Genomic DNA, 17,907 nt, shown 5'->3' on the forward strand with positions numbered 1-17,907 from the left:
ATTCTTGTTCCAGACAAGATATGTAGGCCTAAGGTGCGATACCTTATCGAGCTCGTTCCTCCTAACCCAACCTGCGTTCCCCGTGTGTGTGTGTGATGTTTAGCAACCTATTCTTTATTCTAGGACGTGGATCCCGTCGAGTACGACGGACGTGAGGGGTGCTAATACCTTCCCCTTGCGTAACCGACTCCCTTACCCTTTCTCTTTGGTCGCAAGACCATTTCCTTTCCAGGTTTTTCTGAGCGTTTCCTTTCCCTATCTTGGGATAAATAACGTTTAGTGGCGGCTCTGTGTGTTTTTATTTTCGAGTCTCGCCGGTTGTTTTTTCGCAGGATGCGACAAAAAGGCATCGAGAATTTCTGAACTGTAAGTAACAAAGGAGATATTTTTTGGGTAACCCTGTTGGGAATGTCAGACAAGAGTCTTATATAAGTTTCAACCGGGGTTAATTTTTTTTGAAGATGCCAATCGGGATTAGGCTTTGAAGGGTGATCAATAAAGATTGGGTTTCAGAAGAAAAATAGCTAAACAAAGTATCTGGACTCTGATGGGGATAAATGAGGGAGAGGCCAAACGAAGTTTGGACTTTACGGAGAAGAAGGGTAAAATTTAACCGGATTTGGGCTTTATGGATATGGAAGGCCAAATTCATCACAATTTGGGCTGGCTGGAGAAGAAGGGTCAAATTCAATAGGATTTGGGCTTTATGGATATGAAGTCCCAAATTCAACACAATTTGGGCTTGCTGGAGAAGAATGGCTAAATTCAACAGGATTTGGGCTTTATGGATATGGAGTGTCAAATTCAACACAATTTGGGTCGGCCGGAGAAGAATGGCCAAATTCAATAGGATTTGGGCTTTATGGATATGGATTGTCAAATTCAACAAGATTTGGGATTTAGATGGATATGAAGGGATAAGTGCACAATTTAGGCTTAACGAGGAAGAGGGGCCAAATGCAATTGGATTTGGGCTTTGTTAGAAAAATGGGCCAAACACAAGGGCTTAAGCTCAACTAGGGAGTATGAGCTAAACATAAAGTTTAGGCTCTGGGAGGGAAGAATGGCTAAACCTGAAAGTTTAGACTTTAAGCTAGGGATATCGGGTCAAATGCAACATGATTTGGACTTTTGATGGATATGAAAGGGCTAAACGTGCAACTTAGGCTTAACGGGAAAGAGGGGCCAAATGCAACCAGATTTGGGCTTTTGTTGGATATGAGGGGTTAAGCTTACAAATTAGGCTTTTCTGGGAAGAAGGGATAAACTTGGAAGTTTAGGCTTTTGGATTGGTCAAGCAGAAGTTTAGATTTTCTGTAGGGAAGGGGTCAAATCTAACATTTGGGCTTGTTGTGGGAAAGGGGGACAAATCTGACATTTGGGATTGTTATGGAGGTAGGGATAGGCGCAAAGTTTAGGATTTTGCTTAAGGTTGGCCAAACAACAATTTGGGGCTTTAAGGATCGAGGGGGATAAACACGAATTTTAGGCTTCAGCTGGAGAAAGAGATATTGATCAAACAAACAGTTCAAACTCGCTAGGGAGAAAAGAAGAGGCTAAATGCAAGGTTTGGGCTTTGAGCTAGGGGATTAGCCAAAGTACAAAGTCTTTTGGGCTTAGGGGGGCTAAACAAGGAAGTTTAGGCTTGATGAGGAAATTGAGGGAGGCTAAACAACAAGGTTTAGGCTTGCACTAGTTTGGGACTTGACAATCATATCATCAACATAGACTTCAATCTCTTTATGAATCATATCATGAAAGAGAGTCACCATCGCTCGTTCAGAATTCCAAATATGCAAAAGGTAAGGTTGGTAAAAGGATACAATTGCTTGTTTTGCAATCACAACATCAGAACTTCCATGCAAAAAGAATAAGTCTATTATATTTTGATTCAACACAAAGAATAAAATTAAACTGAATATATATAAAAAAAATTAATTACTCTAACATCTAAAAGTAGTATAAACAATTAAATTTGAAAATTGAAGTTAGTAATATTAACCTAGCCAAAGCATGTCGTTTTCGATCATGTCGTCCTTCATCAACCCTAAAAATTTCAACTAACTAAACATAGTCAATTCCTAAGGAATGGGACAATTGAAAAAGAGTGTTTATCAGTAAATCAACAGCTTTTAGTTTTTAGATAAATATTAGACTATGGTTAAGGACTCTAACTCACAATTTACAATAAGAAAAACAACATGTTAGTTTATGAACATAGGTTGAAACCACAAACCAAAAGGTTAAGACTATAACTTGGGATGACTAATAACAAAACAAAACAAAAGGTTAAGACAATAAATTTCTTGACAAACCAAGAAATAACTTGGGATGATTAACAACAAAACAAAAGGTTAAAGTCTAATGAGTTCAATTGCTTCCTCAATTTGCAATTTCCCTTGAACCACTGCAATGGCAATAGTTAATGAGTGTGTTGATGCTGTAATAGTATCCGTTGTAGCCAATTCACAATCATTTGTTTTCTTTAGTAGGTTCTCTAGAGCAATCATAAGACCATCATCCTGTTTTCCACCATAAAAGCTGGAGAATAACAGGCTTAACATCAAATTCTGAATCCAACCAGCCTAGCAGGAGATTAATTTTCTCAACTTGTCGATCTGCAAGAACATAACTTTGTATTAAATTAAATTCCACATATTTCAATTTATTTTGAATGGCAACACAGAGTTCGATTAGTAGCATAAATTGAGTCTCTTACCATAAAAACTCAAATCATCAACTATGACTTTAATCGTCTATATGAATCAATTAACTCTTATTTATCGTGCTCTAATATTTATAATATGTATTGAATTATAATATTTAGGATTAACAGTCATTTAATTTTATTTTAGATTTTATTTTTGTCATTTATTTAATAAATATTCGTTTCAAGTCTCTTAAATCAATTTTTGATAATCATATTGATCATTTTCGTTAAATTTTATCAAAATATGTTCAATTGAACAGACGTGACACTCCAATTGGTATTAAAATTGTTTTTAATTGACTTGAAATATTTTATTATAATATATCAAGCAACTTCTCTCTCTCAATTTTTATTTATGGATCTCTTTGATTTGATTCGATTCAATTCGTAAAGGTATAATTTTCTTGCTTCAATTTTTAATTTCAGATTTTTCACTTATTCATCTTGTTAAATCATGTGTTTTTTTCTACGTAATTTTATGCAATTTTTGTTAATTTTGGTCAACCTTTCATCAACTATTCTCATAACAAAAATGTCAAATCATTATGATTGATTGAATGCGTATGTATGGATTGAATTCTATTCAAACAATATTTCTTAAAATTTGTCATTTGAGGTGTTTATTCACATCAAATTTTTTGGATTATTAATTTCTAACTTTTGTTGTTATCGTCGTCTGTCTGGATCATTTGCGGGTGGCTGGTGATACCTCCCTGCATTAGTTCCCAACTTTCTGCAATTTAGGAGCAGATGGTATGATTTTCCTCACCGTAGGTTCAGAGGTATTATTGCTGGTGTTTCACATCAGCTTCCGAGAAGAAGAAGAATTATTATTTTTTTACACACTATTAATTATTTGTGGATATTTTTTTTGTTGAATTGTAATTCCTTGTGTCAAAGCAGGTTCGATAGAAATAAGGAAATGTTGAATCATCTAGTGTATCGAGTTGTATTAATGTGTAGAAGTGTCGAAACATGTTGTTTCACACATGATTTCGACTTAGGCATATTTTTAATAGTGTTAACTATTTTGGACTTTTATAATATTGAGTTTTGCCTTAGTGAGTAAATTAACTTAAATCTATAAATAGATGGAGTAACCCCTATTTTTATAAGAGAGAACAAATAACATTATATTCACAGGATTTTGCAGTTGTAAAGTGAATTAAGAAGTTTTTCACAGGTTGTGGATAAGAGAAACTCTGCAGAAAATATTCTTCTTTTCAATGTTCTTTTCTTTCTTTCTCAATCGTTCTTTTCTTTTCATTGTCATTGTGTGGTTGATAACAATCTTGTTCATCAAGATTGATAGAAATTCTCCATAGGTTGTGCTGGAGTTCCAACATATGGTATCTAGAGCTCCGGTTTAACCGATTCGTGGAAAGAAAATCACGATGGCAATTAATCATCCAAACGAGCATTTTCCGACGAATCTTCCGATTCTCAAGAACAATAATTATGAGAGTTGGTGTAAGCAGATAAATATTATGTTTTGTTATCAAGATCTTTGGGATCTTATGAAGGAAGGAGTAACAACGCTTGCAGAAAACGCGACAGATCGATAAAGGGTTGCACATAAATAATTGAAGAAGAAAAATTATAAAGCTCTCTTTATAATCCATCAATGTGTTGATCCAGATAACTTTGAAAATGTTAGTGATGTAGAGTCAGCGAAAGAAGCATGGGAAATTCTTGAGAATTCATTTGGAGCTGCGAAAAAGATGAAAGAGGTGGGGATACAAACTCACAAAAGGATGTATGAATTACTTCAGATGGAAGACAATGAAAGCATAACTGATTTTTTCTATAAGGTTACAAAACTAGTGAACCAAATCAAGGTATATGGAGAAGTGTTCACATCAAGATCTGTTGTTGGAAAGATCTTGAGGTCGTTGACTCCAAAGTTCGACCACATGGTAGTAGCCATAGAAGAGTCGAAAGATTTGTCAAAACTGACAAAGGAAGAGCTTCAAGGGACACTTAAATCTCATGAACAAAGAATGGCTAAAAGAGTTGCAGGAAAGTCGAAGAGTGATATGGCTTTGCATGCGCAATCAACAAAAGAAAGGAAAGGCAAAGGAAGCTGGAATGGCAACAAAGGCAGAGGAGACTACAACAATTCGACTGGTCGAAATCAGCTAGAACGAAACTAGTTGAATCATAGAAAACCATGTAATCAAGGAAACCAAAGAGGTGGTGCTGAAGGTAGAGGAAGAGGTGGTAGTCGAAAGCCAAACAAAAGTCACATTCAGTGTTACAATTGTCAGAAGCATGGTCACTATTCTAGTGATTGTCCATAAAAGCAGAAGAATCAAGAAACTTATGCAAAACTGGCGAAACATGAAGAAGAAGAGATGTTGCTGATGGTTACAATGAGAGATGAAGAGAGATTCAAGGACCAATGGTACTTGGACTTAGGATGCTCATCACACATGTCTGGAAGGAAAGATTGGTTTGTCAACATAAAGCCCTCAATGAAGAACATGGTGAAATTTGCAAATGACAATACTCTAGCAGCTGAAGATGTTGGTGATGTTCTGATTATGAGGAAAGATGGCAAGAGGTCAGTAATTTCAAATGTGTTGTACATACCAGGCATGAAGTGCAATTTTCTCAGCATAGGGTAGTTAGTCGAAAAGAACTACAAGGTTTCGATCGAAGACAAAATGATAAGAGTTCTCGACTCAAATGGAAGGTTGATCTTGAAGGCTCCAATGTCTCAGAATAGAACCTTCAAGATTGAGCTTAATGTGATGGAGCATAAGTTCCTTGCAACAACAACCAACAAAGATGAATGGATATGGCATTATAGACTTGGTCATCTTAATTTCAAAGACATCAGAGATTTGAAGAGAAGAAATATGGTTTCAGGATTACCAGAAATCGACATTCCAAACGAAGTGTGTGAAGAATGTGTGCAGGGGAAGCAACACAAAAACAACTTCAGTAAGGATGCAGGAAGCGGGTCGAAGGAAATTCTTGAAGTCATATACTTTAATGTATGTGGCCCTATCCAGATGGATTCAATTGGAGGTAACAAATACTTTGTTACATTCATAGATGATTTCAGTAGAAAACTGTGGGTTCACCTGATTAAAAAGAAAGTGAAGTGATCGAGGTATTTTCCAAGTTTAAATCTATAGTCGAAAGACAAAGCTGTCGAAAGATCAAGATTTTGAGGACTGATGATGGTGGAGAATATGTGTCGAAATACTTCGACGCATTATGTGTGAAAGAAGAGATTATGTATGAGGTGGTTACACCTACACTCCACATCATAATGGAGTTGTAGAAAGGAAGAATAGAACCATCATGAATATGGTGAGAAGTATGTTGAAAGGAAAGCATATACCTAAAGAATTATGGGGAGAAGTTGTGTCAACTGCAACATATATCCTGAACAGATGTCTGACGAAGAAGCTAGAAGGAATCACACCAGAAGAATGTTAGTTTGGTGTCAAGCCTAGTTTGAGTCATCTGAAGGTATTTGGATCTATAGCACATATACATGTGCCAGATCAGTTGAGAAGAAAACTTGATGACAAGTCAAGTCAGATGATTCTGATAGGATATCATTCGACTGGAGGATACAAGTTGTTCGACCCAGTGAACAAGCAAGTGGTGATCAACAGGGACTTAATCATAGATGAACTTAAGGAATGGGATTATACTGAGAATGTTAAGAAGGATTCAGTGAGAATATTATGTAATGAACTAGCTAGTGAAGTCGAAAGAGAAGTTCGACAAGAAGTCAGAGGTGAAGCAGGCCCAAACAGACCTCAAAGAACAAGACACATGCCTTCAAGGTTGGAAGAATGTGTAATTATATCAGATGATGTGGTTAATAAAGAATGTGAGCTGGTACAATATGCTTTCTACGCAGATGTCAAACCAGTCAATGTAGTTGAGGCATTGAAAGATTCGAAGTGGGTGAAAGCAATGAACGAAGAACTGAAGTCAATCGAAGTCAACAACACTTGGCCACTTATCGAATTGCCCCAAGACAATAAGGCAATATATATGAAGTGGGTATACAAGGTTAAGTTGAATCCCAAAAGAGAAGTGACTCGACACAAAGCGAGACTTGTGGCGAAAGAATCTCTTCAGAATGAAGGAATCGACTTCAACAAAGTTTTTGCACCTGTTGCTAGGATCGAAACAATCAGGTTGGTTGTTGGTCTAGAAAACCTGAACAACTGACAGATGTGTCAGATGGATGTGAAATGTGCTTTTCTGAATGTCCTCTTAGAATAAGAAGTTTATGTTGCACAACCAGCTGGATTTGTGAAACAAGGTGAAGAAAGAAAGGTGTACAAGCTGCATAAAGCCCTGTACGGACTTAAAAAGGCTCCAGGAGCTTGGAACAAGAAGATAGATGGTTTTCTAAGGGAGAAGGAATTTGTGAAGTGCACAACTGAGCACAACGTATATGTAAGAAGAAGCAAGAGAGAATTTCTTATACTATGTCCCTATGTCGATGACTTGTTGATAACAGGTAGCTGGAAGAAGGAGATCGAAGACTTCAAAGGTAATCTCAATAAGGAATTTGAAATGTCAGATCTGGGTGAAATTTCATATTTTCTTGGCATTGAATTCTACAAGAGTGGTATAGGTTTTATGATGCATCAAAGAAGGTATACAGGAGAAATACTCAAGAGATTTGAGATGCAAGATTGCAACCTAACTTTAACTTCAGTTGAGCCCAGATTATAACTGTCGAAAGATTCAGATGAAGATGATGTCGACCCAACCCAATATAGAAGACTCATTGGGTCACTTCGATACCTTTGTCACACAAGGCCTGACTTAACATACAATGTAGGTATGGTGAGTAGATTCATGAAGAAACCAAAGATATCATATCTAGCAGCGACAAAGAGGATACTAAGGAATCTGAAAGGAACTCTCAACTATGGCATTTTGTTTCCTGCAGTTGATGAAGGAAAATAATGCAAACTAGTGGGATACACCGACTCAAGTTGGTGTAGTGATGTTGAGGATCGAAAATCCAAATTTGGCTATGTGTTTATGCTAGGTAGTGTACCAGTTGCTTGGAGTTCGAGAAAGGAGCCAGTAGTGGCATTATCGTCGTGCGAAGCATAATAATAGATGCTTCATGTAGCGGTAAATTCATGACCATCAAACTACGGATAAGCTTAACGTTAATAAAATCAGAGTCACCACCGCGCTTTTATTGTTTCCAAAGGAAAAGGGAAAAGTACGAACAAAACCCAAAGATAAGAAGTTTTCAAATCAAAACTAATAAAATGCCAGCGATTACAGGTAAGGGGGTTGGTTACACAGAGGGAAGATGTTAGCACCCAAAGTGTCCTAGGTACTCCTAGGGAGCCCTTTTTTATGTGTGTATGTGTTTTGGTATAAAAGATGTTTGAGGAAAACAGAGTGTGGGGATGAGAAAAGAATTCATTGATTATATGTTTGTATTTGACAAGACCATCGGACTTGTGCCTACGTACCAACATAAAAGTGAGGGATCAAAACCTCGTAGTTCGTGGTATCAATTTCAAAATGAGTGGATTGCTTTTAATCAGAATTTAAGTTAAAAGAGACACAAAGGGACCAAAAGTTTAAATGGGTGTTAATTCTTTTTGCCTTTTGAAATTTTAAGTTAATATGATTAGATTTATTTATAAGTTTGATTTAAGAAAAAGGTTTGATTATTCATTGGCGTAAGGCCAAAGTTTCTAATCATTTAAACAAAGTCTAAGTTTGAAATCACAAGCAAAGAAGATCTTTGAAAAGGGGGAGAGATTTTGAAATTTAAGAAGTGGGAGGAGATTAAGAGACTAATCCTAAGCATACAAATTAAAAGTTAAGAGTTGAAAAGATCTGACCAATGGGATGCAATCCAACAGACAAGAATGTCATACAGAAAACCCATTTTCCCGTTGGACTTTGAATCAAGCAATTATCCACAAGCAATTAGCAATATCAAGCATCATGAAGATCAAGGCATCAAATAAATATAGCCACATCCAAGCAAGCAACTCCATAACTAGCGGTCTTCTTTATCTTCTCATGTATCAGATGAAATACTCCTTGATTAACTCAGAATAATGCATCAGACATAAGATTAAAATAACAGTTGCATCAAGGCCATGTAGCATATAAGTTCAAATAGATCCCAATACTTGCATCAGATGAAGGCTCAAATCACAATAACTTGGTCTCAAAATGTTGGCATTAGCCAAGTCTTTTTGCATATGGAATGTTTCCTAATCCTAAGTCTAAAAGTTCATATCAAGCTCAACAGTTCACCAAACATTTTTTAGGGTTTTTGTTGTTTATTAGGTATTTTAAGGTCCTAAGACCACAAACACAAACAAGATACACAAACAAATATATACAATCACAATATATGGCTCAAATGAGCAAAGTGAAAATGGCATAAACATAAACAAGTTAAATGATATGTAAATGGAAATGAATGGTAAATGACTAGAAATTAAATTGCATAAAGTAAATGGTTTGAAAGTAAAGAAATATTAATAAGGATTAGTTAAATGTTAGTCAAAGTTAATTGGATGTTAGTAGTGTTTTGCTTTTCAATTGATTAAGTCATTCTTTGGAGAACACTCAACTATCTATTCACAAGCATGGATCCTTGAACCAAGACATCTTTCATAGGAAGGAAAAAAGGCCAAGTTTCCACACAATACCATGAAATATGGGAGACTTACAATCTCACTTACTAGAATGCTATGCCTTTAGGGTCAAATTTAGCTCTATATTAAGCAATCATAATTGGACTTATGTAGAAGTCACAACTATCTGAGGTCCGACAATAAATATTTAGGTGCTAATGCATGTTAAAGATTAGGCATAATGAACCAAACTCCTAAAACATACTACACACTAAAAGAAAAGATCACAAAGGATGGACCTATCTCATCCATACTTGCATTGGTTCATCTGACACAAGGTCATTGATGAACCAATTAGCCTTAGGATATTGAGACTTCATTGGTAAATGAAAAGGATGGGAAAGAATGGGGATGAAGATGAATATGAAGGGGAGATGAGAGAAACACAAATTGATCATGGGAGGAATTTTATCAAATTAAAATCATTCATTCATTTTGGGAGACGAAATGTACATTTTATTAATCCCCTAAATCCAATGATTTTAATCCAATAAAAGTCAAATCAACCTTTACCAAGGCCCAAGCAAATAGTCAAACATCACAAGACCATAAAAATAGCTCAACATAATTTTTACACAATTAATCAATTAAAAAATCAAATTAAAAATGCATTAAAATACAATTTAATTTGGTCAAAACCTAAAATCTATTCAAAACACCAAATAAATGGTCAAGAGATTTATCCTAGGTCAAACAAGGTCAAAGGACCTTAGAATTTTTTTTTCATGATTTTTAAAAAGTCAAAAGTATTTTTAAACAATTAAAAATATGCACAAAAACATTTAATTCATGAAAAATATCAAAATTAGTCTAAAAAATAATTTTAATTCAGAAAATGAAAAAGGAAAATATTTAAAGATTTTTGGTGAAAGTCCCATATTTTTTTGATTAAAAATAAAATTATTATGAATTAAACAAAATAAAGTAATTAAATGAAAAATTAGAAAATAAAAAGAAATTCAAAAAAACAAGGGCCATCGGATCTCCCTCATTAATTGAGGTGGCAGATCTGATGGCCAAGCGCGTGCTTCCATCCAACACCTCAGTCAACGCGTGTACACGCGTGGTATGCAAAAGCAAGGACTGAGATTAAAACGTTGGACCAAGATCAGATGGTTAGAACCTTGCCAACACACCACCGGAGCTCTAGCTCCGCTCATCTTCTCCGGTGAGGACCATCGAATTGGTCCAACCAAAACTTCATGAAAAATGAAAAGTGAGTACACTAATTTAAAGAGAAAATGCTCAGGAGCACGAATCTGGCCTCCATTTCTTCCAATTCCAAGTATATTGAAAGATACATGGATTTGAAATTTGAGGTTCATGATCTGAGTTGCTTCGATTTGACCTCAAAGCAACTCAATCTTGTTGCTTATATTGGTAGGACTTCAGCAAACCAGAAATCACAAAGAATAGTGAAGAACTGAGAGAGAATCGAAGAGATGAAGTTTCTGAATTTTCACCTTCGAGTTGCTTCAAATTTGCTTGTCTTGATCTGGATTTGCTTGATTCCTCTTCCTCTTGCTTGCAGTGATCAATTGAGATGGAAAGGGCAATGAATTCGTGGAGTTTGAATTTCAAAACAGAAGGTGAAATTCAAACTCGATTTCAAAGAAATCTTCAAGCAATTCTATGGAGTGAGGGGTTTAAGTTGTCTTGGAAAAGCTTGGGCAAGGTATTCATGAAGTTCTGAGCTCATAGCACTTGTATTTATAGCCATTTCAAATGCTTTCCACTTTCTTTTGAAATCCAAAAATAGAAATCGCATATGGACGTGTACAAAGCCCAAAGAATTATTGGAATAGGTCCAAAATCGTGCACATGTGATGCTGAAAGCAATTCATTAAGCCATGCAATGTGGAATGGAAATTGGTCATGAGAATCTTCCAAATGGTACCATGCATTACACCCATGCGCAAGTCATTCAACATTGATCCAAATGAGATGATTTTGGACTTTTTAGAAAGGTGAGATCAAGGGGAAAACTTTCATATTGAACACTTTTCCATTTGAAGTTTGGATCATGATGAATTTTGAGGTGGAAGTTTGAAAAATCAAACATAAATGAAATTTTTCTAAGTACCAAGTCAAATGTTCACTTCTTCCACCTTGAATAACTTTTGTTATGGACTTCAAATGGAAAAAGTTCCTTCATAAAAGTTGTATCTCTTTCAAACCTCTTAAATGTGGTCGCCAATCTGACCTTATTTGGATTTGGCATGAAGTAGTTATACATTTTAGAAGTTGAGGAAAATCACGTGTTCAATGGTAATGGCCCAAAATGACCTAAAATGTTTCCTCTTGGCACATGCATTTGCAAGTTGAATTTGAACTTCCTCTAAACACAAAAGTTGAATAGGACATATTTAATTTGATCATGGAATTTTAATTGCTTCCATCTCATAAAAATTGAGCAAGTTATAGTCTTGGGAAGTTGACCTCCTAACTAGGGTTTAAACAAAATGACTTATAATCTTTCACCATAAAAAATGACTTTCTAAGCAAAACTAGCTCTAGAATTCAACATAGAAGTTGTTTGTAATGTTATTATTAGTAACTTTGCTCTTGTAATCATTTTCATATGACAAATATTGAAGGAGATAGGGTCTAGGGAACCCTAGTTTTGACTAGTTGACTTTCTCTGGTCAACCACCATGAACCAACTTGCTACCTTGACATTCTCTTGATTTTTGGGACTCATGAAGGATCATATATGTAATATGGTGTAATATGAATTATCCCTTGGAATATGTGATTAAATGTTGAAGAAACTTGTTGAGGAAGTCACACAAGATACCCAGATGAATTAGGGCTTCCAAGACAAACAAGCTTCAAGCTCTTGATGAATTCTTGATCAAAATGATATGTGAAGACCATGGGGATACATATATGATGTCTAGAGTCAATGTGAACCATCTCTTGATTAATCTCCTTGCATTGAGGGTCTTAAACCCTAGGTATGAGCTTGATGAGGCATTGGTGTATGCACACACTCCCTACAAAAGTAACAAAATGAAGGAGAATAGCGATCCAAAACGCAGCGGAATTAAAAAAAATTCTCCTTTAGTGATCCTTACGAATGGGCATGATCAGTGATAGAATCGTTACCTCTTGTAGAGATTTAAACCTTTGATGCAGATCTACGGAGCGATCACGAACGTTGAATGGTGAAAACGCCTCTACTCAGTCCACACGAACGGATTCCTTCAATCTCAGTGCTAGATGCTACGAATGAAGGCTTTGAGTGAGAGAGAGAGAGAGAGAGAGAGAGAGAGAGAGAAATGAAATTACAACTGAACAAATGCTTCTGCATAAGGGTTCTATTTATAGAACCACTTGTGTGGGCTGTAAGCTAAAAATCCCACTTAAGTGGATGTGGCCCATATCTTATGATATGCCAAAATCACTTAAGCGCGTGGTACCTTACCATATTTCGCATTCTACTTAAGTACACCGCACCTTACAATGTTCTACAATTCACTTAAGTGCACCGTACCTTACGGTGTTCCTTATTAACTCTATCTCTCATCAATCCGTCCTTTTGTGTGTGACCCTGTAGGTTTTCGTGACATTAGCAATTATATTAAATCACGTATTTAATATAATAAATAGTGAGCGGTATCTAGCAACACATCACTGCTACCCCAAGACACGAAAATGTCATGTGATCTGACAAATCCTTTTGTGACAATACTTATGTGTATAGTTACCTTTTTGCCCCTATGTCTATATTGAACACAAGGCATAGACCGTGCCATCCTTGTCCAGTTCAATATTGAGGCCATATACATTTATCCTGTTACGCAGGATGGGCAAATTCCATCTAGGTCACTCATGTTCCTCAGAATGCTTCGTGGAGTACCCATCAACTATCTTTATGGTCATCCAGTTACGGACAACGTTTGATCAGCAATAAGGCACTTGACTCTACATCTAGGGTCCATAGTGGTTTCAGGTCGAAGGGTTGTATACACCACTATCACCATGAGAATAACTTATGACACTTTGCATAACATTCTATATAGTATTCTCATAGCGGGTCAATCCAGTATAAATATTACTCTTAATATTCATACATATGTTTAAGACTTGATAACTCCTTATCCATGATCCATGAGATGTGATCATCAGTCTATATACATAATAGTCTTAATACTTTAATGTTATCCCATTTAGAAATAAAGCTCGACTACAGATACTTTAAGAATAGTGTCCTTATGTTTAATGGGATCTCATGATTAAGTCACAGTTGATACATTAAACGGACTAACTATTCTAGGGACTTTATTAAACAAACATAATAAAGAAAAAACCTATTATTATTACTAAATAATTCGATACAAGTACCAAAAGTATTGGCCTCTAGGGCTTACACCAACAATTTTGACATATTTTTGGTATTTTAGTTAGTAAATAATGAAAAACAAAGTATGATGCAATCAAATGTGTTTGGCGATCTCTCTCAATGCAAACCCAATGAGTGATGGGTAAGGAGGATGCCAAGGTGTGATCTCAAAGCCAATGCATTAATGAGATAGCATGAGGGATCTTAGGGTCAAAATTGGGGTCTTACACTTCCCTTTGTGCATATCAAGCAACGTAGATGGTGAATCTAGTCGAAGAGATAATAACGAAGAGTCATGGAGCAATTACCATGAAGTTAATTATCCTTTATGCATATCAAGCAACGTAGTTTTAGTAGTGTTAACTATTTTGAGATTTTATAGTTTTGTGATTTGACTTAGGGAGTAAGTTAACCTAAATCTATAAGTAGAGGGAGTAACCCCTATTTTTACAAGAGAGAACAAATAACATTGTATTCACCGAATTTTGCAGTTGCAAAGTGAATAAAGAAGTTTTCCACATGTTGTGGGCAGAGAGAAACTATGTAGAAAATATTCTTCTTCTCCAACGTTCTTTTCTTTCTTTCTCAATTGTTCTTTTATTTTCATTATCATTGTGTGGTTGATGACAATCTTGTTCATCAAGATTTATAGAAATTATCCATAGGTTGTGGTGGATTTTCAACATTTTTAACCTCTGAAAAAAAAACTCTTCCTCTTAAAAAATCAATTTTTTAAAATATATGTTGACTAATTAATCCATTTGTTTCCTTGTCGTCAAGCCACATAGGTAGAAGTTAATGTTTTTCCCAAATTTGACGAAAAAGACTTATTAGACTAATAAAATAATTTTTAAAAGACTAAAATTTAATATTATTAGATAAATAATTAAAATAAAATCAGTTAAAGGACTTTGTTACTAATTAAACCTAATATTTAACATATTTTTACATTTTGTATAAAAAACATTTTATAAATAATAAGTTATTAACTTTAAATTAATAAAATATGTCAATTAATCACAAGTTTAAAATATTGACTTTTATTTTAATTTACTTTAAAATAATCCAATGGAATTTTTATAATGCTCTAATGATGTAAAATATTTTATACTTAAGTGCATAGGAATTAAATTCTAAATTAATAGATACCTTCAAACAAACTAAATTAATAAATACAAATTTCAAGCTTTTAATAAATACTATTATATTCATGTAATTTTCCAAAAATTAAAATTTATAAGCTATTCAATAATGATTTTTAATTTAATATTAATGCCTAAAAAATACAAAATTAAATATTCAGCAAAACACATTAAAACTCTATTAGAGTGTACATGATCCATGCATGTTGATAAGTTTATTGAGGTTTATTAAAGTGGTTAGAAGGTTAGTTATAGTTGTTAGAAAGTGTAACTAACTTCATGTTATAAGTTGCAACTATCTTGTAGAATCCATCTTGTATAAGAGATTAGCTCTCACTCTCTCATCACTTAATTAATCATAATACAACAATAATATCTTGTTGACTCTCTTGTTCATTCTTCTGCACTCTCTTCAATGAATTATTATTCATTCTAACATGATATGAAAGCATATCGATCAAACCATGGGTCACCCATCGTTAATATTCACGCACCAAGTTCAAAAGAATGTTGGGTGTGAGGGAGTGTATTTGGAACATTCTAATTCCCACATTCACTACGCCAAAAACTGGAATAGACAGCGCCCCTTAGAGGGCGCTTTCTTACAAAAGCGCACTCTAAAGTGAAGAGAAAAAATAAGGAGCATACTATTGGAATAGACAGCGCACTTTAGAGGGCGCTTTTGTAACAAAGCGCACTCTAAAGTGAAGCGAAAAAATAATGAGGAAATGGAGGGACACCAATAGAGGACGCTTTATTGAAAGCGCCCTCTAAGGGTAACCTTAGAGGGCGCTTTTGAAAAAGCGCTCTCTATGTCCATGTACATTTCCAGTTTATAAGGCGCTTTTGGAAAGCCTTAGAGAGCGCTTTTAGAAGCGCCCTCTTAGGCCCCCTTTAGAGGGCGCTTTTGTAACAAAGCGCCCTCTAAAGTGAAGCCAAAAAAAAATAATGAGAAAATGGAGGGACAACAATAGAGGGCGCTTTAGTGAAAGCGCCCTCTAAGGTTACCCTTAGAGGGCGCTTTTAAAAAAGCGCTCTCTAAGTCCATGTACATTTCCAGTTTAGAAGGCGCTTTTGGAAAGCCTTAGAGAGCGCTTTCAGAAGCGCCCTCTTAGGCCCCCTTTAGAGGGCGCTTTTTTTACAAAAGCGCCCTCTAAGGTCCCCTTTAGTAAACATTAAAATTATAACATATACTGCATGTCTCTTTATTTTCCCTCTCTATAAGCTATTTCGTTTACGTAACTGGGTTTTCTCTCTACTGCGATTACTCTCTACTGCGATTACTCTCGTCCTCCGTTCGTTCTCCCTCCCTCACCGTCATCGCCGTCGCTTTTTTCTGCTGCTGCGTTCACGTTCACGTCCACCGTCACTGTTCACTTTCTTCTCCATCGTTACCGTCACCTTGAAGGTATTTCTCTTCTCCATCTTTACCGTTCACTTTCTTCATGTGTTTGATTAGGGCATTTTCTAAACTTAGTTTTACATTTTGTGCATTATGTTGATTAATGTTGTTTAGGGCAAACTGAGTTTTTTATTTCTGATTGAAAACTGATATCATTTGAAGTGTGTTTGAGCTTGTGCTTGGAAGTTTGATGATTATGGATGCAAGTTTGTTCATGTTCCAAACACCATAAGTTTGCATTGGTCTTTTGCATGCAGTAGGTGTGTGCACTACGCCAAATAAGGGAAAAGAGGGCGCTTATTTTGGCCTATAACAGCGCTTTTAAGCGCTCTCTAATCTGGCGCTGGCATAGGTAAAGACAACGCTTTGTTCTCCTGGAGAAAGCGCTGTCTAAAGTGGCCACATTATAGTGCGCTTTAAGAAAAAAGCGCCCTCTGGAGTGGTCCATAGAGGGACACCTTAGAGGGCGCTTTCTGGTAAAAGCGCCCTCTAAAGTTGTCAGTGTAAAGTGTTTAGAGGGCGCTTTCAGGAAAAAGCGCCCTCTAAAGTTGTCATTGTAAAGTGTTTAGAGGGCGCTTTCAGGAAAAAGCGCCCTCTAAAGTTATCAATGTAAAGTGTTTAGAGGGCGCTTTCAGGAAAAAGCGCCCTCTAAAGTTATCAATGTAAAGTGTTTAGAGGGCGCTTTCAGGAAAAAGCGCCCTCTAAAGTTGTCATTGTAAAGTGTTTAGAGGGCGCTTTCAGGAAAAAGCGCCCTCTAAAGTTATCAATGTAAAGTGTTTAGAGGGCGCTTTCAGGAAAAAGCGCCCTCTAAAGTTATCAATGTAAAGTGTTTAGAGGGCGCTTTCAGGAAAAAGCGCCCTCTAAAGTTGTCATTGTAAAGTGTTTAGAGGGCGCTTTCTGGACAAAGCGCTCTCTAATGTGTTAGTTATTTTAAAAAAATTTGTTTGAAAAACAGTGGATATATATTTATTTGGTAACCTGTTCGCATGCTGCAAAAGTGTAAAATTCATATTGATTTCATCCTTTAATCCAATGTTATACACCATTAATCCATTGATATATACAACATGAATCCATTTATATACAACATTAATCCTCCATATATACAACATTAATATATGATTCTTTGATCAACAATATACAACAACATATTCTCAAAGTACTACAATTAAGAGAATAAAACATAGCAACCAACACCCAGTGACCACTGTATCCAAAAGCTGTCTAGTAGTTCTAACCAATACTAAACAAAAACGCCCATCCACCCATGGTGGCAAACATGTTCTGTATATCCAAAAGCTGTCTAGTAGTTCTATCGCACATCCATACAAAATAAGGCTCAACCAAAACAACAGATGGCAGCATAAGTAGTCCCCTACAAAAAGAACACATCCAAATGCAAATAACACAGAACTGTCAAAAGGCGATTGAGCAACAAATAGTAAACAATGGCATAAAGTTAAATGACATAACTAATATTACCTGAATTCCTGCATGGCTGTTAAGGTAAAAATCAAATTCCCTAGGGTGACAAATGCCGGTGTCTACCACGGTTCCTTTGACAATTTAGAACAACAAAATCAGCAAAAAGTGATAAATTCAAATGATAATATATACCAGCTGCATTGAGAAATATATTGAAA

This window comes from Lathyrus oleraceus, chromosome 4 (genome assembly GCF_024323335.1).
Source record: "Lathyrus oleraceus cultivar Zhongwan6 chromosome 4, CAAS_Psat_ZW6_1.0, whole genome shotgun sequence".
Classification (NCBI taxonomy): Eukaryota; Viridiplantae; Streptophyta; class Magnoliopsida; order Fabales; family Fabaceae; genus Lathyrus; species Lathyrus oleraceus.